Raw genomic sequence first — 12,989 nt, forward strand, 5'->3', positions numbered from 1 at the left:
GACGTTCTGCAATTCACTCAAAAATGTTGGCAAACTGTTGCAAGTGATCCCCTGAAATGTTTTTCGGTGGAAACAGATGGGTTTTTATCATCGGAAACAGAATTAGCCCTTGACGTCTGAACAACTTTTTTTGAGAAAATCCCTAAGCCGCGCGGTCACAATTTCTTCTCAAAATCGGACGTTCTGCAATTCACTCAAAAATGTCGGCAAACTGTTGCAAGTGATCCCCTGAAATGTTTTTTGTGGAAACAGATGGGTTTTTATCATCGGAAACAGAATTAGCCCTTGACGTCTGAACAACTTTTTTTGAAAAAATCCCTAAGCCGCACGGTCACAATTTCTGCTCAAAATCTGACGTTCTGCAATTCACAGAAAAGTGTTGGCAAACTGTTGCAAGTGATCCCCTGAAATGTTTTTCAGTGGAAACAGATGGGTTTTTATCATCGGAAACAGAATTAGCCCTCGACGTCTGAACAACTTTTTTTGAAAAAATCCCTAAGCCGCGCGGTCACAATTTCTTCTCAAAATCTGACGTTCTGCAATTCACTCAAAAATGTTGGCAAAGTGTTGCAAGTGATCTCCTGAAATATTTTTCGGTGGAAACAGATGGGTTTTTATCATCGGGAACAGAAATAGCCCTTGACGTCTGAACAACTTTTTTTGAAAAAATCCCTAAGCCGCGCGGTCACAATTTCTTCTCAAAATCGGACGTTCTGCAATTCACTCAAAAATGTTGGCAAACTGTTGCAAGTGATCCCCTGAAATGTTTTTCGGTGGAAACAGATGGGTTTTTATCATCGGAAACAGAATTAGCCCTTGACGTCTGAACAACTTTTTTTGAGAAAATCCCTAAGCCGCGCGGTCACAATTTCTTCTCAAAATCGGACGTTCTGCAATTCACTCAAAAATGTCGGCAAACTGTTGCAAGTGATCCCCTGAAATGTTTTTTGTGGAAACAGATGGGTTTTTATCATCGGAAACAGAATTAGCCCTTGACGTCTGAACAACTTTTTTTGAAAAAATCCCTAAGCCGCACGGTCACAATTTCTGCTCAAAATCTGACGTTCTGCAATTCACAGAAAAGTGTTGGCAAACTGTTGCAAGTGATCCCCTGAAATGTTTTTCGGTGGAAACAGATGGGTTTTTAACATCGGAAACAGAATTAGCCCGCGACGTCTGAACAACCTTTTTTTGAAAAAATCCCTAAGCCGCGCGGTCATAATTTCTTCTCAAAATCTGACGTTCTGCAATTCACTCAAAAATGTTGGCAAACTGTTGCAAGTGATCCCCTGAAATGTTTTTCAGTGGAAACAGATGGGTTTTTATCATCGGAAACAGAATTAGCCCTCGACGTCTGAACAACTTTTTTTGAAAAAATCCCTAAGCCGCGCGGTCACAATTTCTTCTCAAAATCTGACGTTCTGCAATTCACTCAAAAATGTTGGCAAAGTGTTGCAAGTGATCTCCTGAAATATTTTTCGGTGGAAACAGATGGGTTTTTATCATCGGGAACAGAAATAGCCCTTGACGTCTGAACAACTTTTTTTGAAAAAATCCCTAAGCCGCGCGGTCACAATTTCTTCTCAAAATCTGACGTTTTGCAATTCCCCCAAAAATGTTGGCAAACTGTTGCAAGTGATCCCCTGAAATGTTTTTCAGTGGAAACAGATGGGTTTTTATCATCGGAAACAGAATTAGCCCTTGACGTCTGAACAACTTTTTTTGAAAAAATCCCCAAGCCGCGCGGTCACAATTTCTTCTCATATTCTGACGTTCTGCAATTCACTCAAAAATGTTAGCAAAGTGTTGCAAGTGATCTCCTGAAATATTTTTCAGTGGAAACAGATGGGTTTTTATCATCGGGAAAAGAAATAGCCCTTGACGTCTGAACAACTTTTTTGGAAAAAATCCCTAAGCCGCGCGGTCACAATTTCTTCTCAAAATCTGACGTTCTGCAATTCTCCCAAAAATGTTGGCAAACTGTTGCAAGTGATCCCCTGAAATGTTTTTCAGTGGAAACAGATGGGTTTTTATCATCGGAAACAGAATTAGCCCTCGACGTCTGAACAACTTTTTTTGAAAAAATCCCCAAGCCGCGCGGTCACAATTTCTTCTCATATTCTGACGTTCTGCAATTCACTCAAAAATGTTGACAAACTGTTGCAAGTGATCCCCTGAAATGTTTTTCGGTGGAAACAAATGGGTTTTTATCATCGGAAACAGAATTAGCCCTCGACGTCTGAACAACTTTTTTTGAAAAAATCCCTAAGCCGCGCGGTCACAATTTCTGCAAAAAATGTGACGTTCTGCAATTCACAGAAAAATGTTGGCAAACTGTTGCAAGTGATCCCCTGAAATGTTTTTCGGTGGAAACAGATGGGTTTTTAACATCGGAAACAGAAATAGCCCTCGACGTCAGAACAACTTTTTTGGAAAAAATCCCTAAGCCGCGCGGTTACAATTTCTGCTCAAAATCTGACGTTCTGCAATTCACTCAAAAATGTTGGCAAACTGTTTCAAGTGATCCCCTGAAATATTTTTAGGTGGAAACAGATGGATTTTTATCATCGGAAACAGAATTAGCCCTCGACGTCTGAACAACTTTTTTTGAAAAAATCCCTAAGCCACACGGTCACAATTTCTGCTCAAAATCTGACGTTCTGCAATTCACAGAAAAGTGTTGGCAAACTGTTGCAAGTGATCCCCTGAAATGCTTTTCGGTGGAAACAGATGGGTTTTTAACATCGGAAACAGAATTAGCCCGCGACGTCTGAACAACCTTTTTTTGAAAAAATCCCTAAGCCGCGCGGTCATAATTTCTTCTCAAAATCTGACGTTCTGCAATTCACTCAAAAATGTTGGCAAACTGTTGCAAGTGATCCCCTGAAATGTTTTTCAGTGGAAACAGATGGGTTTTTATCATCGGAAACAGAATTAGCCCTCGACGTCTGAACAACTCTTTTTGAAAAAATCCCTAAGCCGCGCGGTCACAATTTCTTCTCAAAATCGGACGTTCTGCAATTCACTCAAAAATGTTGGCAAACTGTTTCAAGTGATCCCCTGAAATATTTTTAGGTGGAAACAGATGGGTTTTTATCATCGGAAACAGAATTAGCCCTTGACGTCTGAACAACTTTTTTTGAGAAAATCCCTAAGCCGCGCGGTCACAATTTCTTCTCAAAATCGGACGTTCTGCAATTCACTCAAAAATGTTGGCAAACTGTTGCAAGTGATCCCCTGAAATGTTTTTTGTGGAAACAGATGGGTTTTTATCATCGGAAACAGAATTAGCCCTTGACGTCTGAGCAACTTTTTTTGAAAAAATCCCTAAGCCGCACGGTCACAATTTCTGCTCAAAATCTGACGTTCTGCAATTCACAGAAAAGTGTTGGCAAACTGTTGCAAGTGATCCCCTGAAATGTTTTTCGGTGGAAACAGATGGGTTTTTAACATCGGAAACAGAATTAGCCCGCGACGTCTGAACAACCTTTTTTTGAAAAAATCCCTAAGCCGCGCGGTCATAATTTCTTCTCAAAATCTGACGTTCTGCAATTCACTCAAAAATGTTGGCAAACTGTTGCAAGTGATCCCCTGAAATGTTTTTCAGTGGAAACAGATGGGTTTTTATCATCGGAAACACAATTAGCCCTCGACGTCTGAACAACTTTTTTTGAAAAAATCCCTAAGCCGCGCGGTCACAATTTCTTCTCAAAATCTGACGTTCTGCAATTCACTCAAAAATGTTGGCAAACTGTTTCAAGTGATCCCCTGAAATATTTTTAGGTGGAAACAGATGGGTTTTTATCATCGGAAACAGAATTAGCCCTTGACGTCTGAACAACTTTTTTTGAGAAAATCCCTAAGCCGCGCGGTCACAATTTCGTCTCAAAATCGGACGTTCTGCAATTCACTCAAAAATGTTGGCAAACTGTTGCAAGTGATCCCCTGAAATGTTTTTTGTGGAAACAGATGGGTTTTTATCATCGGAAACAGAATTAGCCCTTGACGTCTGAACAACTTTTTTTGAAAAAATCCCTAAGCCGCACGGTCACAATTTCTGCTCAAAATCTGACGTTCTGCAATTCACAGAAAAGTGTTGGCAAACTGTTGCAAGTGATCCCCTGAAACTTTTTTCGGTGGAAACAGATGGGTTTTTAACATCGGAAACAGAAATAGCCCGCGACGTCTGAAGAACTTTTTTTGAAAAAATCCCTAAGCCGCGCGGTCATAATTTCTTCTCAAAATCTGACGTTCTGCAATTCACTCAAAAATGTTGGCAAACTGTTGCAAGTGATCCCCTGAAATGTTTTTTGGTGGAAACAGATGGGTTTTTATCATCGGAAACAGAATTAGCCCTCGACGTCTGAACAACTTTTTTTGAAAAAATCCCTAAGCCGCGCGGTCACAATTTCTTCTAAAAATCTGACGTTCTGCAATTCACTGAAAAATGTTGGCAAAGTGTTGCAAGTGATCTCCTGAAATATTTTTCGGTGGAAACAGATGGGTTTTTATCATCGGGAACAGAAATAGCCCTTGACGTCTCAACAACTTTTTTTGAAAAAATCCCTAAGCCGCGCGGTCACAATTTCTTCTCAAAATCTGACGTTCTGCAATTCTCCCAAAAATGTTGGCAAACTGTTGCAAGTGATCCCCTGAAATGTTTTTCAGTGGAAACAGATGGGTTTTTATCATCGGAAACAGAATTAGCCCTCGACGTCTGAACAACTTTTTTTGAAAAAATCCCCAAGCCGCGCGGTCACAATTTCTTCTCATATTCTGACGTTCTGCAATTCACTCAAAAATGTTGGCAAACTGTTGCAAGTGATCCCCTGAAATGTTTTTCGGTGGAAACAGATGGGTTTTTATCATCGGAAACAGAATTAACCCTTGACGTCTGAACAACTTTTTTTGAAAAAATCCCTAAGCCGCGCGGTCACAATTTCTGCTCAAAATCTGACGTTCTGTAATTCACAGAAAAGTGTTGGCAAACTGTTGCAAGTGATCCCCTGAAATGTTTTTCGGTGGAAACAGATGGGTTTTTATCATCGGAAACAGAAATAGCCCTCGACGTCAGAACAACTTTTTTGGAAAAAATCCCTAAGCCGCGCGGTTACAATTTCTGCTCAAAATCTGACGTTCTGCAATTCACTCAAAAATGTTGGCAAACTGTTTCAAGTGATCCCCTGAAATATTTTTAGGTGGAAACAGATGGATTTTTATCATCGTAAACAGAATTAGCCCTCGACGTCTGAACAACTTTTTTTGAAAAAATCCCTAAGCCGCACGGTCACAATTTCTGCTCAAAATCTGACGTTCTGCAATTCACAGAAAAGTGTTGGCAAACTGTTGCAAGTGATCCCCTGAAATGTTTTTCGGTGGAAACAGATGGGTTTTTAACATCGGAAACAGAATTAGCCCGCGACGTCTGAACAACCTTTTTTTGAAAAAATCCCTAAACCGCGCGGTCATAATTTCTTCTCAAAATCTGACGTTCTGCAATTCACTCAAAAATGTTGGCAAACTGTTGCAAGTGATCCCCTGAAATGTTTTTCGGTGGAAACAGATGGGTTTTTATCATCGGAAACAGAATTAGCCCTCGACGTCTGAACAACTTTTTTTGAAAAAATCCCTAAACCGCGCGGTCACAATTTCTTCTCAAAATCGGACGTTCTGCAATTCACAGAAAAGTGTTGGCAAACTGTTGCAAGTGATCCCCTGAAATGTTTTTCGGTGGAAACAGATGGGTTTTTATCATCGGAAACAGAAATAGCCCTCGACGTCAGAACAACTTTTTTGGAAAAAATCCCTAAGCCGCGCGGTTACAATTTCTGCTCAAAATCTGACGTTCTGCAATTCACTCAAAAATGTTGGCAAACTGTTTCAAGTGATCCCCTGAAATATTTTTATGTGGAAACAGATGGGTTTTTATCATCGGAAACAGAATTAGCCCTCGACGTCTGTACAACTTTTTTTGAAAAAATCCCTAAGCCGCGCGGTCACAATTTCTGCTCAAAATCTGACGTTCTGCAATTCACAGAAAAGTGTTGGCAAACTGTTGCAAGTGATCCCCTGAAATGTTTTTCGGTGGAAACAGATGGGTTTTTAACATTGGAAACAGAATTAGCCCGCGACGTCTGAAGAACTTTTTTTAAAAAATCCCTAAGCCGCGCGGTCATAATTTCTTCTCAAAATCTGACGTTCTGCAATTCACTCAAAAATGTTGGCAAACTGTTGCAAGTGATCCCCTGAAATGTTTTTCGGTGGAAACAGATGGGTTTTTATCATCGGAAACAGAATTAGCCCTCGACGTCTGAACAACTTTTTTTGAAAAAATCCCTAAGCCGCGCGGTCACAATTTCTTCTAAAAATCTGACTTTCTGCAATTCACAGAAAAGTGTTGGCAAACTGTTTCAAGTGATCCCCTGAAATATTTTTAGGTGGAAACAGATGGATTTTTATCATCGGAAACAGAATTAGCCCTCGACGTCTGAACAACTTTTTTTGAAAAAATCCCTAAGCCGCACGGTCACAATTTCTGCTCAAAATCTGACGTTCTGCAATTCACAGAAAAGTGTTGGCAAACTGTTGCAAGTGATCCCCTGAAATGTTTTTCGGTGGAAACAGATGGGTTTTTAACATCGGAAACAGAATTAGCCCGCGACGTCTGAACAACTTTTTTTGAAAAAATCCCTAAGCCGCGCGGTCACAATTTCTTCTCAAAATCTGACGTTCTGCAATTCACTGAAAAATGTTGGCAAAGTGTTGCAAGTGATCTCCTGAAATATTTTTCGGTGGAAACAGATGGGTTTTTATCATCGGAAACAGAATTAGCCCTTGACGTCTGAACAACTTTTTTTGAAAAAATCCCTAAGCCGCGCGGTCACAATTTCTGCTCAAAATCTGACGTTCTGCAATTCACAGAAAAGTGTTGGCAAACTGTTGCAAGTGATCCCCTGAAATGTTTTTCGGTGGAAACAGATGGGTTTTTATCATCGGAAACAGAAATAGCCCTCGACGTCAGAACAACTTTTTTGGAAAAAATCCCTAAGCCGCGCGGTTACAATTTCTGCTCAAAATCTGACGTTCTGCAATTCAATCAAAAATGTTGGCAAACTGTTTCAAGTGATCCCCTGAAATATTTTTAGGTGGAAACAGATGGGTTTTTTATCATCGGAAACAGAATTAGCCCTCGACGTCTGAACAACTTTTTTTGAAATAATCCCTAAGCCGCGCGGTCACAATTTCTTCTCAAAATCGGACGTTCTGCAATTCACAGAAAAGTGTTGGCAAACTGTTGCAAGTGATCCCCTGAAATGTTTTTCAGTGGAAACAGATGGGTTTTTAACATCGGAAACAGAATTAGCCCGCGACGTCTGAAGAACTTTTTTTGAAAAAATCCCTAAGCCGCGCGGTCATAATTTCTTCTCAAAATCTGACGTTCTGCAATTCACTCAAAAATGTTGGCAAACTGTTGCAAGTGATCCCCTGAAATGTTTTTCGGTGGAAACAGATGGGTTTTTATCATCGGAAACAGAATTAGCCCTCGACGTCTGAACAACTTTTTTTGAAAAAATCCCTAAGCCGCGCGGTCACAATTTCTTCTAAAAATCTGACTTTCTGCAATTCACAGAAAAGTGTTGGCAAACTGTTTCAAGTGATCCCCTGAAATATTTTTAGGTGGAAACAGATGGATTTTTATCATCGGAAACAGAATTAGCCCTCGACGTCTGAACAACTTTTTTTGAAAAAATCCCTAAGCCGCGCGGTCATAATTTCTTCTTAAAATCTGACGTTCTGCAATTCACTCAAAAATGTTGGCAAACTGTTGCAAGTGATCCCCTGAAATGTTTTTCGGTGGAAACAGATGGGTTTTTATCATCGGAAACAGAATTAGCCCTCGACGTCTGAACAACTTTTTTTGAAAAAATCCCTAAGCCGCGCGGTCACAATTTCTTCTCAAAATCTGACGTTCTGCAATTCACTCAAAAATGTTGGCAAAGTGTTGCAAGTGATCTCCTGAAATATTTTTCGGTGGAAACAGATGGGTTTTTATCATCGGAAACAGAATTAGCCCTTGACGTCTGAACAACTTTTTTTTGAAAAAATCCCTAAGCCGCGCGGTCACAATTTCTGCTCAAAATCTGACGTTCTGCAATTCACAGAAAAGTGTTGGCAAACTGTTGCAAGTGATCCCCTGAAATGTTTTTCGGTGGAAACAGATGGGTTTTTATCATCGGAAACAGAAATAGCCCTCGACGTCAGAACAACTTTTTTGGAAAAAATCCATAAGCCGCGCGGTTACAATTTCTGCTCAAAATCTGACGTTCTGCAATTCACTCAAAAATGTTGGCAAACTGTTTCAAGTGATCCCCTGAAATATTTTTAGGTTGAAACAGATGGGTTTTTATCATCGGAAACAGAATTAGCCCTCGACGTCTGAACAACTTTTTTTGAAAAAATCCCTAAGCCACGCGGTCACAATTTCTTCTCAAAATCGGACGTTCTGCAATTCACTCAAAAATGTTGGCAAACTGTTGCAAGTGATCCCCTGAAATGTTTTTCGGTGGAAACAGATGGGTTTTTATCATCGGAAACAGAATTAGCCCTTGACGTCTGAACAACTTTTTTTGAAAAAATCCCTAAGCCGCACGGTCACAATTTCTGCTCAAAATCTGACGTTCTGCAATTCACAGAAAAGTGTTGGCAAACTGTTGCAAGTGATCCCCTGAAATGTTTTTCGGTGGAAACAGATGGGTTTTTATCATCGGAAACAGAATTAGCCCTCGACGTCTGAACAACTTTTTTTGAAAAAATCCCTAAGCCGCGCGGTCACAATTTCTTCTCAAAATCTGACGTTCTGCAATTCACTCAAAAATGTTGCAAAGTGTTGCAAGTGATCTCCTGAAATATTTTTCGGTGGAAACAGATGGGTTTTTATCATTGGGAACAGAAATAGCCCTTGACGTCTGAACAACTTTTTTTGAAAAAATCCCTAAGCCGCGCGGTCACAATTTCTTCTCAAAATCTGACGTTCTGCAATTCTCCCAAAAAGGTTGGCAAACTGTTGCAAGTGATCCCCTGAAATGTTTTTCAGTGGAAACAGATGGGTTTTTATCATCGGAAACAGAATTAGCCCTCAACGTCTGAACAACTTTTTTGGAAAAAATCCCTAAGCCGCGCGGTCACAATTTCTTCTCAAAATCTGACGTTCTGCAATTCACTCAAAAATGTTGGCAAACTGTTTCAAGTGATCCCCTGAAATATTTTTAGGTGGAAACAGATGGGTTTTTATCATCGGAAACAGAATTAGCCCTTGACGTCTGAACAACTTTTTTTGAAAAAATCCCTAAGCCGCGCGGTCACAATTTCTTCTCAAAATCGGACGTTCTGCAATTCACTCAAAAATGTTGGCAAACTGTTGCAAGTGATCCCCTGAAATGTTTTTCGGTGGAAACAGATGGGTTTTTATCATCGGAAACAGAATTAGCCCTTGACGTCTGAACAACTTTTTTTGAAAAAATCCCTAAGCCGCACGGTCACAATTTCTGCTCAAAATCTGACGTTCTGCAATTCACAGAAAAGTGTTGGCAAACTGTTGCAAGTGATCCCCTGAAATGTTTTTCGGTGGAAACAGATGGGTTTTTAACATCGGAAACAGAATTAGCCCGCGACGTCTGAACAACCTTTTTTTGAAAAAATCCCTAAGCCGCGCGGTCATAATTTCTTCTCAAAATCTGACGTTCTGCAATTCACTCAAAAATGTTGGCAAACTGTTGCAAGTGATCCCCTGAAATGTTTTTCAGTGGAAACAGATGGGTTTTTATCATCGGAAACAGAATTAGCCCTCGACGTCTGAACAACTTTTTTTGAAAAAATCCCTAAGCCGCGCGGTCACAATTTCTTCTCAAAATCTGACGTTCTGCAATTCACTCAAAAATGTTGGCAAAGTGTTGCAAGTGATCTCCTGAAATATTTTTCGGTGGAAACAGATGGGTTTTTATCATCGGGAACAGAAATAGCCCTTGACGTCTGAACAACTTTTTTTGAAAAAATCCCTAAGCCGCGCGGTCACAATTTCTTCTCAAAATCTGACGTTTTGCAATTCCCCCAAAAATGTTGGCAAACTGTTGCAAGTGATCCCCTGAAATGTTTTTCAGTGGAAACAGATGGGTTTTTATCATCGGAAACAGAATTAGCCCTTGACGTCTGAACAACTTTTTTTGAAAAAATCCCCAAGCCGCGCGGTCACAATTTCTTCTCATATTCTGACGTTCTGCAATTCACTCAAAAATGTTGGCAAAGTGTTGCAAGTGATCTCCTGAAATATTTTTCAGTGGAAACAGATGGGTTTTTATCATCGGGAAAAGAAATAGCCCTTGACGTCTGAACAACTTTTTTGGAAAAAATCCCTAAGCCGCGCGGTCACAATTTCTTCTCAAAATCTGACGTTCTGCAATTCTCCCAAAAATGTTGGCAAACTGTTGCAAGTGATCCCCTGAAATGTTTTTCAGTGGAAACAGATGGGTTTTTATCATCGGAAACAGAATTAGCCCTCGACGTCTGAACAACTTTTTTTGAAAAAATCCCCAAGCCGCGCGGTCACAATTTCTTCTCATATTCTGACGTTCTGCAATTCACTCAAAAATGTTGACAAACTGTTGCAAGTGATCCCCTGAAATGTTTTTCGGTGGAAACAGATGGGTTTTTATCATCGGAAACAGAATTAGCCCTCGACGTCTGAACAACTTTTTTTGAAAAAATCCCTAAGCCACGCGGTCACAATTTCTGCAAAAAATGTGACGTTCTGCAATTCACAGAAAAATGTTGGCAAACTGTTGCAAGTGATCCCCTGAAATGTTTTTCGGTGGAAACAGATGGGTTTTTAACATCGGAAACAGAATTAGCCCGCGACGTCTGAACAACCTTTTTTTGAAAAAATCCCTAAGCCGCGCGGTCATAATTTCTTCTCAAAATCTGACGTTCTGCAATTCACTCAAAAATGTTGGCAAACTGTTGCAAGTGATCCCCTGAAATGTTTTTCAGTGGAAACAGATGGGTTTTTATCATCGGAAACAGAATTAGCCCTCGACGTCTGAACAACTTTTTTTGAAAAAATCCCTAAGCCGCGCGGTCACAATTTCTTCTCAAAATCTGACGTTCTGCAATTCACTCAAAAATGTTGGCAAAGTGTTGCAAGTGATCTCCTGAAATATTTTTCGGTGGAAACAGATGGGTTTTTATCATCGGGAACAGAAATAGCCCTTGACGTCTGAACAACTTTTTTTGAAAAAATCCCTAAGCCGCGCGGTCACAATTTCTTCTCAAAATCTGACGTTTTGCAATTCCCCCAAAAATGTTGGCAAACTGTTGCATGTGATCCCCTGAAATGTTTTTCAGTGGAAACAGATGGGTTTTTATCATCGGAAACAGAATTAGCCCTTGACGTCTGAACAACTTTTTTTGAAAAAATCCCCAAGCCGCGCGGTCACAATTTCTTCTCATATTCTGACGTTCTGCAATTCACTCAAAAATGTTGGCAAAGTGTTGCAAGTGATCTCCTGAAATATTTTTCAGTGGAAACAGATGGGTTTTTATCATCGGGAAAAGAAATAGCCCTTGACGTCTGAACAACTTTTTTGGAAAAAATCCCTAAGCCGCGCGGTCACAATTTCTTCTCAAAATCTGACGTTCTGCAATTCTCCCAAAAATGTTGGCAAACTGTTGCAAGTGATCCCCTGAAATGTTTTTCAGTGGAAACAGATGGGTTTTTATCATCGGAAACAGAATTAGCCCTCGACGTCTGAACAACTTTTTTTTAAAAAATCCCCAAGCCGCGCGGTCACAATTTCTTCTCATATTCTGACGTTCTGCAATTCACTCAAAAATGTTGACAAACTGTTGCAAGTGATCCCCTGAAATGTTTTTCGGTGGAAACAGATGGGTTTTTATCATCGGAAACAGAATTAGCCCTCGACGTCTGAACAACTTTTTTTGAAAAAATCCCTAAGCCGCGCGGTCACAATTTCTGCAAAAAATGTGATGTTCTGCAATTCACAGAAAAATGTTGGCAAACTGTTGCAAGTGATCCCCTGAAATGTTTTTCGGTGGAAACAGATGGGTTTTTAACATCGGAAACAGAATTAGCCCGCGACGTCTGAACAACTTTTTTTGAAAAAATCCCTAAGCCGCGCGGTCATAATTTCTTCTCAAAATCTGACGTTCTGCAATTCACTCAAAAATGTTGGCAAACTGTTGCAAGTGATCCCCTGAAATGTTTTTCGGTGGAAACAGATGGGTTTTTAACATCGGAAACAGAATTAGCCCTCGACGTCTGAACAACTTTTTTTGAAAAAATCCCTAAGCCGCGTGGTCACAATTTCTTCTCAAAATCTGACGTTCTGCAATTCACTGAAAAATGTTGGCAAAGTGTTGCAAGTGATCTCCTGAAATATTTTTCGGTGGAAACAGATGGGTTTTTATCATCGGAAACAGAATTAGCCCTTGACGTCTGAACAACTTTTTTTGAAAAAATCCCTAAGCCGCGCGGTCACAATTTCTGCTCAAAATCTGACGTTCTGTAATTCACAGAAAAGTGTTGGCAAACTGTTGCAAGTGATCCCCTGAAATGTTTTTCGGTGGAAACAGATGGGTTTTTATCATCGGAAACAGAAATAGCCCTCGACGTCAGAACAACTTTTTTGGAAAAAATCCCTAAGCCGCGCGGTTACAATTTCTGCTCAAAATCTGACGTTCTGCAATTCACTCAAAAATGTTGGCAAACTGTTTCAAGTGATCCCCTGAAATATTTTTAGGTGGAAACAGATGGATTTTTATCATCGGAAACAGAATTAGCCCTCGACGTCTGAACAACTTTTTTTGAAAAAATCCCTAAGCCACACGGTCACAATTTCTGCTCAAAATCTGACGTTCTGCAATTCACTCAAAAATGTTGGCAAACTGTTGCAAGTGATCCCCTGAAATGTTTTTCA

This window comes from Podarcis vaucheri (genome assembly GCF_965113315.1).
Source record: "Podarcis vaucheri genome assembly, chromosome: 2".
Taxonomy (NCBI): domain Eukaryota; kingdom Metazoa; phylum Chordata; class Lepidosauria; order Squamata; family Lacertidae; genus Podarcis; species Podarcis vaucheri.